Source organism: Felis catus, chromosome B1 (genome assembly GCF_018350175.1).
Source record: "Felis catus isolate Fca126 chromosome B1, F.catus_Fca126_mat1.0, whole genome shotgun sequence".
NCBI lineage: Eukaryota > Metazoa > Chordata > Mammalia > Carnivora > Felidae > Felis > Felis catus.
Window position 1 is genome coordinate 79,912,766 of NC_058371.1, and position 15,533 is coordinate 79,928,298.

General features: G+C 37.3%; 1 protein-coding gene and 1 pseudogene across 3 annotated transcripts in view; both read left to right on the forward strand.

The window, feature by feature from the left end:
* The window catches only part of TTC29 (tetratricopeptide repeat domain 29), a 677,245-nt gene that overhangs the window by 95,147 nt on the left and 566,565 nt on the right, over positions 1-15,533 (forward strand). Inside the window, exon 4 of one of the 3 annotated variants that reach the window (XM_045055789.1) lies at positions 14,410-14,535. The exons of the other annotated variants lie outside the window; for them this stretch is intronic. The gene's annotated coding sequence lies outside the window, so the exon portion shown is untranslated. The remainder of the gene's footprint in view (positions 1-14,409; positions 14,536-15,533) is intronic. 3 annotated transcript variants of the gene reach the window in all.
* LOC101094923 lies at positions 979-11,514 on the forward strand (annotated as a pseudogene).

Here is a 15,533-nt window from a genome sequence, read left to right on the forward strand (position 1 = left end):
AATGTAATATCTAGATAATATCTCTGGATAATTACATAGCTAGATAGATAATATAATAGTGGGGCACCTGGGTGGCGCAGCCAGTGAAGCATCTGACTTGGCTCAGGTCATGATCTCACAGCTCATGAGTTTGAGCCCTGAGTCAGGCTCTGTGCTGACAGTTCAGAGCCTGGAGCCTGCTTTGGACTCTGTGTCTCCCTCTCTCTCTGCCCCTTCCCTTTCCCCACCAAATAAATAAACATTAAAAAAATTAAAAAAAAAAAGATAATGTAATAGAGCAACCACTAAAAAAAACTGTACAAAGAGATATTTTAAAAAGTATAGGTAATTCAAAATGGATTCTTAAAAAATGTTTAAGTAGTAGACAGGAAAGTAGAAACAAGAAAATGGAGAGGAAAAAAAACAGAGAAAATAAACAGAGAAGAAATATTTAAGTGACAGATTTAAGCCCTAGCAATAATTATATTAAGTATAAATGGCCTAATATGTCAATTAAATGAAAAGGATTGACTGATTGGATTAACAAACATGACCCAACTATATTCTATTAGAAATTCAATTATAACCATATATGCAGATGGAAAGTAAAAAGATAGAAAAAAACATATCATGCAAGCATTTATCAAAGGAAAGCCAAATGGCTGCATTAATATCAAGTAAATTTGACTTTGGAACAAAGAAAAATATTAGAGACAGAAAAGGATATTATATAATGAGAAAAAAGCCAATTCAACAAGAAGAAGCCAAAACCCAAGGTATCATTAAGGATACATTCTTTTCTGGGACACCTGGGTGGCTCAGTCAGTTGAGCATCTGACTGTTGGTTTTGGCTCAGGTCATGGTCTTGTGGTTCACAGCATCAAGTTCTCTGTTGGGGTCTGTGCTGACAGCATGGAGCCTGTGTGGGATTCTCTCTCCTCTCTCTTTCTGCCCCTCCTCTGCTTGTGCATGCACTCTCTCTCTCAAAATAAATAAACTTAAAGAAAATGGCTTTAGAAAAAAAGAAAAAAAATGATATTTTCTTTTCTGTCATCCTACACATCTAATGCATCCTGTTTATTATATCTCCAAGATACATGTTAAATATATTGATTTTTCTTCATTTTTTCTAGAATCACTTATGTCCAAAATGCTGTCATCTCCTACCGAGATTTCTACACTATCCTCTTTATTGACCTCCTTGTTTACACTCTTCTCCTACAAGAACTAGAGGAAGCTTTTAAAATTGTAAATCAACTTGTAATTTTTCTGTTTAAATGGCTTTTCATAAAATTCGAATATAATAAAATATTTCAGTAGCATAAAATCCCAACCCCTTTCCAGGTCCAAAAAGCCCTATGCAATTGGATCTCTCCCTAACTTTCCAAACCCTATTTCCTACTTCTCTCCTATCTTCTCATTACACTTTATCCATAGTGGTATCCTTTTTAGGCTAAATAAGTGATTAATAGAATGGGAGAAAAGATAGAAGTATTTTGAGGTATTTTGAGTATTTTGAGATAGGTGAACAAGTAAAGTGAGAGGGCAGAGGAAGAAAACATGAAAACTAGGAGATTATGGTGGGGGGGAGAGATGTTTGCAATTCATATTTTTTGTCATGGGGCAGTGTTAGGTGAAAACAAGTTTCAAGAGTGTTGCCTATATGTGGATGGTGACTCATGAGGAGTGCTATTGAGAAGTTATTGGAATTGAGGATGTTAATAAAAACAGAGGCTAGAATGTGGGATGCGTTAACTGCATGGACATTGCTTTTTCCCAGTATGATGACAGGAAATGGAGTAAAGAAAAAAAAATGATGGGTACTCATGAAAATGAAGTTTATGGTTGGTATCTTTACACCAAAGGTTTTTCTGCCTATAGATTTGAGAGATATCATTCAAATTACTGAATGGTCTCTAAAAACAAAACAAAAAAAGGCTGGAGAAATATTGATCAAGTCTGAGTTTCCAACTCTTCTGTTTTAAGATTTGATGCAGGCCATGCCCTGCTGTTAGCACTACCCTTCAGTTGTCTTTTATTCAGTGTTCATTGTTTGCATTCTGAGATAGGTGCTTTGGGGGATAATAAAATAGTCCCTGATTCTAAGGATCTAGATGTCCTAGATCAGGGAGGGTGCCAGCATGCTTAGGAGGACCCTCCTAAGTTTGCAAACATCTCAGACTTCTTATTGTATCCTTACATGGCAGAAGGGGTTGGATAGCTTTGTGTGGTCACTTTTATAAGAGCACTAATCCCATTCATGAGGTGTCTGCCCTTATGACCTAATTAGCTCCTAAAGGTCCCACTTCCTACTTCCTAATACCATCACCTTGGGGTTTGGATTTCAATATATGAGTTTTGGGAGGGATTCAGATCATAGCACCACTCTATTTTCTGTTTGTATGAATTTGGCTATCCTGGGTATTTCATATAAATGAAATAAAAATAGGTGACCTCTTGAGGCTTCTTTCACTTAGCATAATATTTTCAAGATTCATCCATGTTGTATCTGAATCAGTACTTCATTTTTATGGCTAATAACATTTCATTGTATGGACTGGTAAGGTAGGATTTATTTCTGCTAGTTTGCAATTTGTTTTCTACGTGTTTTATGCATTTTTTTTATTCCTTTATTCTTCCTTTACTGTTTTTTGGTTAAATAGGTGTCTTCTAGTGTACCGTTTTAATTCTCTTTTCATTTATTTTACTATTCTTTTGAGTTAGTTCCTTTGGTATTGCCCTGAGAATTACAATTAACACATGTAACAATCTAGTTTGGATCAATACTAAATTACAGTAGCATGTCACAATTTTGTTGCTAATTGTGACCCCTTCCCCTTATTTGTACTACTATTTTTATCCAGATTACATCTTTTTACACTGTGTGCCTCTCAACACAGATTTACAATTGTTACTTTATGCAGTTTTCTTTTAAATCATACATTAGAAAAAAAGCTAAAAACAAGAAGATTGTACTTTTATATTTATCTATGTAATTACCTTTACCAGTATTCTTTCTTTCTTCATGTGGATTTGAGTTACTCTCTCATATCTTTTAATTTCAGCTTGAAGGACTCTAGTATTTGCAAGTAATGAATTCTTTTTTTAAAAAATTTTTTTAATGTTTATTTCTGAGAGTCAGAGAGAGACAGAGCATGAGCAGGGGAGGGGCAGAGAGAGAGGGAGACACAGAATCTGAGTCAGGCCCCAGGCTCTGAGCTGTCGGCACAGAGCCCAATGCAGGGCTTGAACCCATGAGTTGTGAGATCATGACCTGAGCTGAAGTCACACACCCAACCGACTGAGCCACCCAGGCACTCTGCAAGTAATTAATTCTTTTAGCTTTTCTTCACCTGGAAATGTATAATATCTCCTTTAGTTTTGAAGGATAGTTTTGCTGGGTGTAGATTTCTTGGTTGGCAGTCTTTCTTTGAGCACTTAAAAAAATTTTTTTTTAATGTTTATTTTTGAGAGAGAGAGAGAGGAACAGAGTGCAAGGGTTAGAGAGAGAGGGAGACACAGAATCTGAATCAGGCTCCAGGCTCTGAGCTGTCAGTACAGTGCCTGAAGTGGGGCTCCAACTCACAGACCAGGAGATAATGACCTGAGCTGAAGTCAGACACTTAACCAACTGAGCCACCGAGGTGCCCCGTTTCTTTGAGCACTTTTAATATGTCATTCCCATTGTCTTCTGGTCTTCATGGTTTCTGATAATTGGCTGTGAATATTACTGGTATTGTTTGTATGTGATTAGCAATTTTGCTCTTGCTCTTTTCAAGATTTTTCTCTTTCTTTATCTCTTTCAACAAGTTGATTGTGATATGTGTAGGTATGGCTTTCTTTGAGTTTATCCTGCTTGGATGTCATTGAGCTTCTTGTAAGAGTAGATTTTTAATCATGTTTATGAGATTTTTACCATTATTTTTCAAATAATCTTTCCTCCCCTTTCTTTCTCTCCTTTCCTTATTGGTTTCCTGATATATTTTTGTTGATATATTTGATATTGTCTCCTAAGCTTCTGAGGCTCTGTTCATTTTTCCTCTTTTATTTATTTTTATTTTTTATTATTTTTATTCCTGTTCCTCATACTGAATAATCTCAACCAACTATATTCAAGTTTGCTGATTTTTTTCTTCCCCCTTGGTCAAATTTGCTGCTGAGTCTCATTAGGAAATATTTCATTTCAATTATTGTATCCTTTTTTTTTTAAGTTTATTTATTTTAATAGAAGGAGAGGCAGAGAGAGACAGAGAGAGAGAATTCCAAGTAGGCTCTGCACTGTCAGCACAGAGCCTGACATGGTGCTTGATCTCATGAACTGTGAGATCATGACCTGAGCCAAACCAAGAGTCAGGCGCTTAACCCACTAAGCCACTCAGGTGCCCCAATTATTATATCCTTAACTCTAGAATTTGTGTGGGTGTATGTTTACAATAATTTCTTTCTTTTTAGTTCTACTTTGTGTTTGGTGACATCATTCTTTTACTTTCCTTTGTTCTTCAAGCATATTTTTCTTTACTTGTTTGAACATAATTCAAATAACTTCCTAAAAGTCATTATGTAGTAAGTCCAGTGTCTGGTCTTCCTTGGGGACAATATTTTTGTTGATTGCTTCCTTTCCTGTGTATAGGCCCTATTTTCTTGTTTCTTTCTCATCTAGTAATTTTTTTTGGAAACTGTACATTTGTTAAGATTTTATTTTTTTTAATTTTTAAATTTTTTAATTTTTTTGTTAAAAAATTTAAGTTTACATATTTATTTTGAGAGAGAGTGAGCATGAATGAGGAAGGAGCAGAGAGTGAGGGAGAGAGAGAATCAGAAGCAGGCTCTGTGCACTGTCAGTGTGGGCCCTGATCTCAGGAACTTTGAGATCATGACCCGAGATGAAGTCAAGAGTCCGCTGCTTAACTGACTGAGCCTCTCAGGCACTCCAAGATTTTGTTTTAATGTAATCTCTATACCGAATGTGGAGCTTGAACTCAAAACAGATTATGAGTCACATGCTGTACTAAGCCAGCCAGGTGCCCTGAAAACTATATTTTAAATATATAATATGGTTACTCTAGGAATCAGATTCTCCTCCTTCCCCATGGTTGTTTATTTTCTTAGTGTCTTTTCTGAACTAATTCTATAAAGTCTGTATTTTTTGTCATGTATGGTCATGAAAGTCTTTATTTGGTTACCTTAATAGTCAGCTAATGATTAGACAGAATTTTTTTTTTTTTATTTTAGAGAAAGAGTAAATAGGAGAGAGGGACAGAAGGAGAGAATCTTTTTTTTTTTTTTTTTTAATTTATTTTTGAGAGACAGAGCGTGAGCAGGGGATGGGCAAAGAGAGAGATACAGAATCTGAAGCAGGCTCTAGGCTTTAAGACCTTCTCAGATCTTTCCTGAGCATGTTACAGTGTTGGATATATACATAGCCCTATGCATTGTGTGGGCTTCTAGATTCTCAGAAATATGTTGGGAGATTTTCAGTGCCCCTTTGGGCATCTTGTACCCCAGCATTTCATTTTGTTTATTAAAACTGTTATCCATTGCTTCATACAGCCATAAAGTTAATTAATTCTCTCTAATTGTTTTTGACAGAAACTCCTAGGGAAAAAGTTTGTACACTGAGTTAGCTCTGAGTCAGGGAAAAAAACACAACCTTGAGTGTGGAGATTTCCATGGAACCATGAGACAGGGCAAATAATGACAATGCTCGGGAAATGAGGCTTTAAAGGAGTTCCACTCTCGTTTTCCCCCCTCTGGTGGCTATCAGGCTATTGGTCTGTGCTGTGATTGCAGGTTGTCGGTTTTCACCATGATTGCAGGCTTTGGTTTTTAAAGCTGTCTCAGAGCTACAGAGAGGAAGATCAGAATAGGACAGGAGAAAATGCTTCAAAGGATATTCTTTTTTTTTTTTTAACTAAAATTCAGCATTTTTTCTTGAATAAAATGCACCCTGGGTTGCTGTAGACCTTTGGTTAATTTCCAGAATTCCAAAAAAGTTGATTCTGACAATTTTTGCTATTTTTTTATTGTTACTTTTATGGGGGAGAGAATTTTATGCTACTGTGCTATATTATTTTATGCTTTACTGTGCTGTTTTTGCTGACATCATCCTTCCAAAGATCTTATTGTATAGACTATATAACATGCTCTGATTGGTGTTCATTTGAAAATCTATGTGTAACATATTACATTCTCTAAGATTATTTTCTTCAGCTGATTCTTTAAGACAAAGAGTCAGGGGGCCGCTTAGTTAAGCATGCAACTTCTGCTCAGGTCATGATCTCACGGTCCATGAGTTCGAACCCTGTGTCGGGCTCTGTGCTGGCAGCTTGGAGCCTGGAGCCTGCTTCAGATTCTGTGTCTCCCTCTCTCACTGCCCTTCCCACACTTGCACTCTGTCTCTCTCTCAAAAATAAACATTAAAAAAAAAAAAGAGTCAGAAGAATGCAGTTATTGGGAAATGTGTGCTATGTCCATAATGACCAATAAGATGTAGAAGACTACTGAAAGAAAATTGAATGTTTTTACTCAGTTTTCAAAAGTAAAGTGAATGAATGTCTGGAAAACTATTTCAAGCAGTTCTGGTTTCTATTTGTTATGAAGTCAATAACGGTAGTAGAGATATGCACATAATATAAAATTGGAGCCTTTTATGAAAAAGGCTGCAGAAAAGAAAACTTATCTTTGATTAATGAATTTATAGAAGTTGTTTTCTCAAAGGCTAATACAGGCTAAAAATATAAACAGAAGTGAAAGTTATATTAAAGTTTTCCTGCCTTTTGTTGTCATTGCTTTAAGAAAACTGAACAGAGCGGTAGCAATGAAATTAAAATTTAGAAATTGCTTCATACCTGAATATAAAATATGGCAAAATTTAGATTTAGTAGGATTTGGCCCAGTTTGATACATTGTTTAATCAGAAGAACCATGATTTGATCAAGAGTATGAGGGAATACCTGTTTCTACACATTTTTTTCCATTAGCAGGCCAAGACTTTATGGGCTGTAAGTTGAATAAAAATTAGAAATTACTTTATTGCTAATTAAAAGGAGATATTCAAATCCTAGGTCCAATACTTTAGCAATGATCCAGGCCCCTGACAAGATTTGACTTTCCCCAAGAATGATAGGAAATTGTGATGTTCTAAGTCTGACTCTGTGATCTAAATCCGAACTGCTTTTAGTTGTTGAAAATGAATTTTGGCCTTTTTGTTTAATTTTGGTCAGCTGTGTTTTGTATTATTTTATGTATGCATGCATGCATTTTGAGAGACAAAAATTGGCAAGATTTTTAAGTTTCTACTTTTTGTTACAATTAGACCCCTCAAGAGTTCTAAAATAAATTAATGTCAGCATGAAGGATGAAAATATAGCAGGTCACATGCACTTAAAGTTTATTATGCTAGGTTGGGTATGGTTGAAATTATCCATTAAAAAGTAAAACAGGGGCGCCTGGGTGGCGCAGTCGGTTAAGCGCCCGACTTCAGCCAGGTCACGATCTCGCGGTCCGTGAGTTCGAGCCCCGTGTCGGGCTCTGGGCTGATGGCTCAGAGCTTGGAGCCTGTTTCCAATTCTGTGTCTCCCTCTCTCTCTGCCCCTCCCCTGTTCATGCTCTGTCTCTCTCTGTCCCAAAAATAAATAAATAAACGTTGAAAAAAAAATTAAAAAAAAAAGTAAAACAAAGAAGACTACACTGTGCATGGTGCCTCCCACTTGGAGGACTAGGGAAGATATACATGGACAAGGCTGGTGGCAGTGAGGACATCAAAGGAATGGAAGAATGGAAGAGAGATGTTTAAGAAGGTGAAAACCCAACATTTGTAATCTCTTTTTTCTCTGCCTAATATAGTTCACCTAGATCGTAAAATTTTATGGCTTTCTGCCATAAAGGTAAAACAACAGCAACAACAACAAAACACCACCCAAACCACAAAACCCTCTTTAAGTTATAGGTGGTTTTGAGAATACTAGTTGCTGTTTTGGGTCAAGAGTGATCAAATACAGCTCTATGTTGCTAATGTTCTTTGAAGGTGGTGAAGCTGTCAAATGTTTACTTGATGTCTCTGGACCACTTTAAGTTGGGAAGCCCAGGTATATGACACAGGAGAAGGAAAGAAGTTGTCATTGGAGTATATACAAGCTTTTGCAGGCAGGGGAAATTCACACCTGACCTTGAATAGCTCCAGAGAGTGGTGTTTTAAAAACATCTTGAAAGTTGAAGGGCGCCTGGGTGGCTCAGTCAGTTGAGTGTCCGACTCTTGATTTCAGGTCAAGTCATGATCTTACGGTTAGTCAGATTGTGGCATTGGGCTCTGTGCTGACAGCATGGAGCCTGTCTTCCTCTCACCTTTTACCCCTCCCCCACTCATTCTCTCTCTCCCCCCAAAATAAACAAACTTAAAAAAATTGTTTAAAAACATCCTGAAGGTTGATATATAAGAAAAGGAAACTTGGCAGAAGTTATTAGAAGTTTTGGGTCCATAAAAAAGACTGGTAGAGGGAAATTTATGCAACTGGGTGTGTGTGTTTCCTGGTTGGGAATTTTTATAACTAGGGATAAAGCCATTTTACCTTTAGTTGAAGGTAGACTGGGGGCCCAGAATGAAAGAAGATACCAGGAGAGAAATAATTTTAACTGTATTCCTGAGATAGAGAGGATCGTCCCTGTCTTCCTCTGTTCATTCCTTCATTCCTTCCCTTTCCCTCCCTCCCTCCCTCTTTCCTTCCCCTGTTTCCTCTCTTTTTCCTTCTTTCAACTTGTTGAGCACATGCTGTCCTAGTGATGTACTTATACATAACTTACTATCATCCAGTATGTGTTTACTACTATGGTAGATGTTTCAGAGTGCAGTAGGAGGGACTATGTGTGACTGGGGAATGTACTGTTACATGAAAAAAGGACGGGGTTTGGAGTCAGAAAAATCTGGGTGACATATGGATTCTACATCTTCCTAGTTATGTAGCCTTTAATGAGTTATCTCTAACATTTTTTATCTGTTCATTTTGGAACATCAGTATTTATTGAGTACTTACTATATACACAGTACAGGATGCATATTATTTTAGTTGATCTTTACAAGAGCACTGTGAAAAAGAAATTTTATCCTCTTTTTTCTGATAAAGAAATGGAGGAGGAAGTTCTGTCCCTTTTCCAAGGACACACAGCTGTTTTATTATTAAAATACGGTAAGGCCAACAGATCAAATGATGATTGCTGTTGAAAACATAGTTCCTTATACTCACAGATCCCAAGAGGAAGGGGCCCACCACACCAGGGCAGGGGTGGGGATAGGGTGGTGGGGCACCTGGGGAAGCACTGGAGTCAGTCAGGAGATGGAGGGAAAGGAGGAAACTGTAGGCAAGAGCCTTTCTTGCCATTTCCATCAGAGAAACAGTAGAGGCAGGCGAAACAGGTTTAGGATTGGCTAGTTTGAGTAATTCTAGTGGGCTTTGGACTTTGTGTGCTGCTCTGAGTTGTTTTGGTACCTGGCCCTGGGAATGATTAGGGAGTGGTTAAGGGTGTGGACCCTGGGTGGTTGGTTTGCATTTGAAAAGCTTACTGTTGTTTACTGTCTCTAGGAATTGGCTAACCTTGGGAAGGAGGGGCACCTGGGTGGCTCAGTCAGTTAGGTGTCCAGCTTCCGCTCAGGTCATGATCTCATGGTCCATGAGTTTGAGCCCTGGGTTGGCCTCTGTGCTGACAGCTTGGAGCCTAGCGCCTGCTTCAGAATCTGTATCTCCCTCTCTCTCTGCCCCTACCCTGCTCATGCTCTATCTGTCTCTCAAAAAAAACATTAAAAAAAATCCAGCATTGAGACAGAACTCAAGAACACAGTGCGGCAGAGATCACAGAGAAAAGCAGAACTCTTTGACAGTGAAAAGCCAGTTTGCTGTGGTTGCTCCCACTACAGTGGGATATACAGTGGAAATCAGTAATTACGGATGGTATCAGTCAGGTAAGTTTGTGAAATTCTACCTTACCTAAACTGCAGTTCAAGTCCCTGCTGAGAATGTACGGGTGCATTTCACAGAAAGGTCCTTTGATCTTTGGTAAAGAATCTAAATGGGAAGAATGAGTCCATGATTGTGAACAATCTCTTGAAACCCGTCTCTGTGGAAAGCAGATCAAAAAAAGATACAGTTCTGAAGTAGAAAGAAAGCAGAAAACATGCAATAGAACTGCCTTGACTTAGGTTGAAAAAGAACGCAAAGAGAAAGAAAAGCCCTCCCATGATGCTGAAACAGCGAGAGACTGATGAACGTTCTGAAGAAAGTTTATGAAGATCGAGATGAATGAAGCGAACCATTAATACAGCCTGGGTAGAATCGAGAGAGAAGCAAGCCAAAGGAGACACAGAATTTTGAGGCTTTAAAGTCATTTTTGGGAATTGTGATGTGGAAATATTGATGTTTCTAATAAGGAGGTGTTGGTGAGCTGTGCAGATAAATTTGACAGATGACTACTTACCCAGCCTTCTTCTAAGTAAAGACACTGAATTCTCTCATTTCCTCCTGGAGGATTTATTTAAATAAAATAGGCTTATTAAACATTTCCTCCAAAGATGGTTTCCTCAGTAATCTGGGCATTTTGTTCAAGAAATAGTAACATTGCATTCTTCTGTGAGATGTAAAAAAGCAAGGCTTGTGGCAAGATAATGCTACATTGTGTGTATTTTTGTTCAGCAAGACTTAGAAAACAAAAGTTATTGTTTGCCTATAAGTTCCTGATATCAGCTCCCACCAAATGTAAGAATAAGTAAAAATAAAACCTGAATTTTTGCATAAATTGCAAATTTGAAAAAAAAAATTTCTTGAAGTAAAAGGAACTTTCTTGCCCTGCTTCTTTTGAGGTCGCTTTAGGCCAGCACAGATAGACTTAGCCCTTAGAGGGAAGGTGAGCAGGGAAGCTGGAGCCCTGTTGCACCTTTGTTCTACTTGGTTGCTCCCTATTTCCTCTGTCACAGCGGCTGCACTGTCCTGTGTCCAGATGTTGTCCATTTAGTGGACAACCCTTGTCCAGATGTTGGAAGGTAAGCATGATGCAGGAAATAAGAAATGGGACCTCACTTACACCGTACCTTGGGGACAGAACTGCTAGTTCTGAAAAGCTAGTGCTTTTTCTGAATTCAGGAACCATCAACCCAGAATTGGCTTACAGACAAAAATAACTAGGAGAACCTGTTTTTCATTAACTCAACAAATTAATTGCCTCTTTACACATGTAGTTCTGAATTGTTTACTAATATATGACATTCCTGAAATTTCACAAGCTCTCTTTAAATAGCACACTGTTATTTTCAAGCACTGTTGAAGAACTCAGTGAAAATCCATTGTTGCTTATGAAAATAGATTCTGTATTATTTGCCGCAACTTGATTTGCTATATGTGAGTATAGCTTAAATCCACGTTTAGTTGAAGAGGACTTTATTGACAATACAAACCCTAGTAAATAGTGATTTTTTTTCTAGTTTTAATTCATAAAGTAGTAAGTTTATACCATTTTTATGAGTGTGAAAATAAATATGTTGTTTTTTTGAAATACATGGCACTTGATTTTTTTGAAGATATCTTTCGCTAGAAAATTTGGAATCTCTACAATGAAAACTGCAGGAAAATGAATATATTTTCCCTTACGATGATAAAAGGTAGATTTTAGAATGGAAATAGCAGGGTTTCACTAAATGAATCTTGGCTAGAAGATGGAGAAGATTTTCCAAGATGACGATGATTAAAGACAAATATCAGAGTCAATACAACAGACTCTTAAAATGAAATCAGGTTCTTAGGGCAACAGAAACATTTGAACGCTAGAGTCAAGGATTGACAACCAGTGTGGTGTGAGTTATATTTATTCTTTGAGGTTGAAATATCTGATTTCAGTCAAGAGTCACTATTGTTTAGAACAAATTCTGTTTTGCTAAGATCACTCCCTTAGTATTTAATCAAAGAAAGGCCAGAAGAAAATTTGCTTTTTTGCAATATTCTCTTGTAGGAACCACTTTAGAAGGGACTCAGCATCCTGTCTTATAGAGAATTCACTTGGTGGGTGATAGGACTTGTAAGCTGAAAAAAACAATTGTCTTGCTGTACTAAAGTGACTGTTCTCTTTAAATACATTTGAATGATGATTTACTCCAAGAATATACTTGAAGTGTAGCTGAATTTTGTGTTGGCACATCGCCCTCTTTGGAAAGATTGCAATTAAGGGCCGATCTTCCATCCATAGACTACCTCAAACATTTGCTTCAGTTTTAAGCCCAACTTGAGTCTCATTTAAGATTGGAGTTGTTGGGTTGAGTTTGGGTACTGTCTTCCTCACGTGTATGGTTTTGCTGGTGGTTTAGTGTTTCCAGAATATGGATGGACTTCTATCTGGAAAGAGAATATTCGCCTTGATTTTTTGGATCCAGCAGACTGAGAAAAAAGAGGAAAAATGGGAGCGATTCAGACAGATTGGTGCAAGGGGAACTTGCTTCTCATTACTCATTGCCTGACTCTCAGGATTAGGCTATTCTATTGTTTGCTGTTTTAGACCACGATGGTCTTTATAAATTTAAGACATATGTGGTAATTCTTTGTAGTCCCTCAGAAACATCCAACTAAAAGGTTTTAATCAACCTCCAGAAGTTTTAGAAATGTTCTTGTGTAGTTTTACATTACGTGGGTCAGTGAACAGGGAATCTCAGTTTGGAGTATCTCTCTTGATGACGAGGGCCCCTCAAACCAATCCCAGTGTTTTGTTTCTCATTTGGATGCCTTTGATTCTGTAAGGACAATTCATATTTATGCTCTAGATAATAAAATCATGTATTAGAATCCTCCCAAAGGTATCTGACCTTCAGGGGTACTGAAGTGTCCTCGTTCATTGCAATTAGCTACACATCTGTGATGCGTGCCTTCAGCTTTGGAACTTAGAGAATGACAGAGATGTTGCCTAGGGGCAGCACTGACCACCTAGTGAGAGAGATAATATAAATGCTGTGGATCTGTAGGTTAATGTTGAACCTTCTGTGGAGACTGACAGGGACCACAGCATCAATGGCCACTCTCCCTCGGTAACCGCAGCCCAACTCCACCCTAACATCCTCCTGAGGGGTCCTGGGAGGAAGAACATAACTTGGGGGACATTTTGGATTAGGAACCTCATCCAAGGAAAGCTCACCTATTCTTCTTACTTTGGCAAAGTTGGGAAGAGGCACTAATGTGACCTGACTCCCTACCCTGCCCCCTTTTTTCATGGTGTTCTCATTTGTTATTCTCTCCAGATTTCCTCTCCTGTGACCTTAAATCCTGCCATTCTGGCACCCACTAATTTTTTCATGCTGTTCGACACACAGGAACTTTGTTCTGAGGGACGTTAGTGTCCAATGTCACCCTGACTGGTGAACCTGTTCTTTCACCCCTTTAAATCTTACTTTTACTAGGTTGGTTAAGTACACTTGATGTGTATGATTCAGTAAACACAGAGTTTGTTAATGCCTCTACCTTGTTAGATCTTTCAAGTCATTCAGAACAGTGCGAACAATAGGGTTTAGAACTCGGGAGGCTAGTGATGCAATAAATCCAAATTGCATTTCCTTGTGCTTCATTCAGATAGAAATAGGTGGATTCGTGTGGTCAGTGATATTTTTCTGCCTTGTATGGTGCAGTCATTTGAGGGGACTATTGTCCTCCCTATAAACGTATGTACTCTCTCTGAGTGCATGAGAAGGCATACATAATTTCTAGACAGAATGCTGTTTCAGTTTTTATTATGCCTTTCCCCATAGCTAACCTATTGTTTTAAGACAAAGAGAAGACTAGGCGTACTATTTGGAAAGACATTTTCACAGGCATTGCTCTTGGGAACGTAAATTGGTACAAAATTTCTGGAAGGCCATTCAGCAATATATTTTCAAAGCCTTAAAAAGCTCATACTCTTTGAACTCAATAATTTCACTGTTTTGAATTTACTCTAAAGAGAAAAAAAAATCACAAATATGCAGAAAGATTTATATTCCAGGGTTGTTCATGTCAGAATTAATAAGGGTGAAACATTGGATACCCTCTTTGTGTCCAACAATTGAGAATGATTAAATAAATTATGGCACATATATATGATGAAATATGTTTATGCATTTAAAGTCCTATTTATATGTTAAAACTCAAAAGAATAACCAACTCCTAATAATAGTTATTTCTTGGTAGTGTGTGGGAAAATTTTATTTCTTTCATTCTATGTTTACTTATTTTACAACTTTTTCTGTCTTGAGTATTTATTGGTTTTTAAGTGAGGAAATTAGTGTAAAAATTAAAATAAGGAAAAGTTTTTGTTCTAATTTTATTTTCAATCCAAACCATTAACTACATTACTAACTTGAATTTTTCAGGGAATGATTTTTCATCTTTTTGATTATCTAAGAATTTTATTTCTTTTTCTTTTTTCATTCCTAAGCTCAGCTTCTATTGATCTCACTATGTATTAGCCCTGTGATTCAAAGTGAATGAATAAGGACAAGAGAAAGCAGATTTCCAGAACCTTCCTATGGGCCTGATTTGAATATAGTCTGGATAATAAGAAGTAAGGAAAAATCTTTTTGCTAATAACTTTTTTAAATGATTTGTTTTTGTAGAGGTTAAGTGTTGATGTTTTATGAGCATCAGCAGCAAAGCTTCTGACTGGCTTCTGGTTCTTTGTCTTTTCTAAAAGAGAATGTAGGAGCAGAATATGTGTGGGCAGAATATCAAAATGGCTTTCTGCTAGGTAAGGGTAACTACCAGAGGGCTTCTTCTTCCTGGAGGAGCCCAAGGGAGAAGAGCTGTTGACTTGACACAAGGGCTTATATATGTATGTACATGTGCGTGTGTGTATATATATATATTTTTTTCCCCCTAGCCTCTAACCTAGTCTCTTCTAAAAGTTTCTCAGCCACATATTTGATACGCTTGAATATTTAAAAGATTTCAACTATAGAGTCATGAGCAAGAAATTTACTTCAACTATCTGCTCCATATGATGATGATGGTGGGCTTGAAAGTTATATCCATATGTTTGGTGGAAAGAATCAAGTTCTTACACATGTATAGTCTACTTGGTAGGTATACAGAATGTTCTGTTTCTATATTAACATAGTCAATAGCGTGGGCCTTTTTATATTTTGTTGTTAGCCTAGAACAATGGAAAAGGAAATATAACAGATTATACAAGGGCACATGCATCCCAGTTTTGGCTTTTTGTCTTTTTAAATGTCTGATGGTTAGAAACTTTTCCTTTAATGACCTTTATGTAAGCTGAAATGAGTTTATTTGCATCTCGTTAATTAGCCCGAGAAGTTGTTCTTGATTGCTGTAGTGCTCAAAGCTTAAAATTGTTTTATTAAAGTTGGAGAGTTTGAAAAGAGCCTTTCAACTTCTCCTTCGTCACCACACTCCTCAATTATGATTACATCGAATCTATGCTGGATGAACAAACTTTTAGGCATTTATAGGGAAATGAAATTATTCTAGGAAAAGCACTCTGGCCCATCAAGGTCCATTCAGGTACCATGTCTTAAAAGTACACTGGCCACTACATCAGAT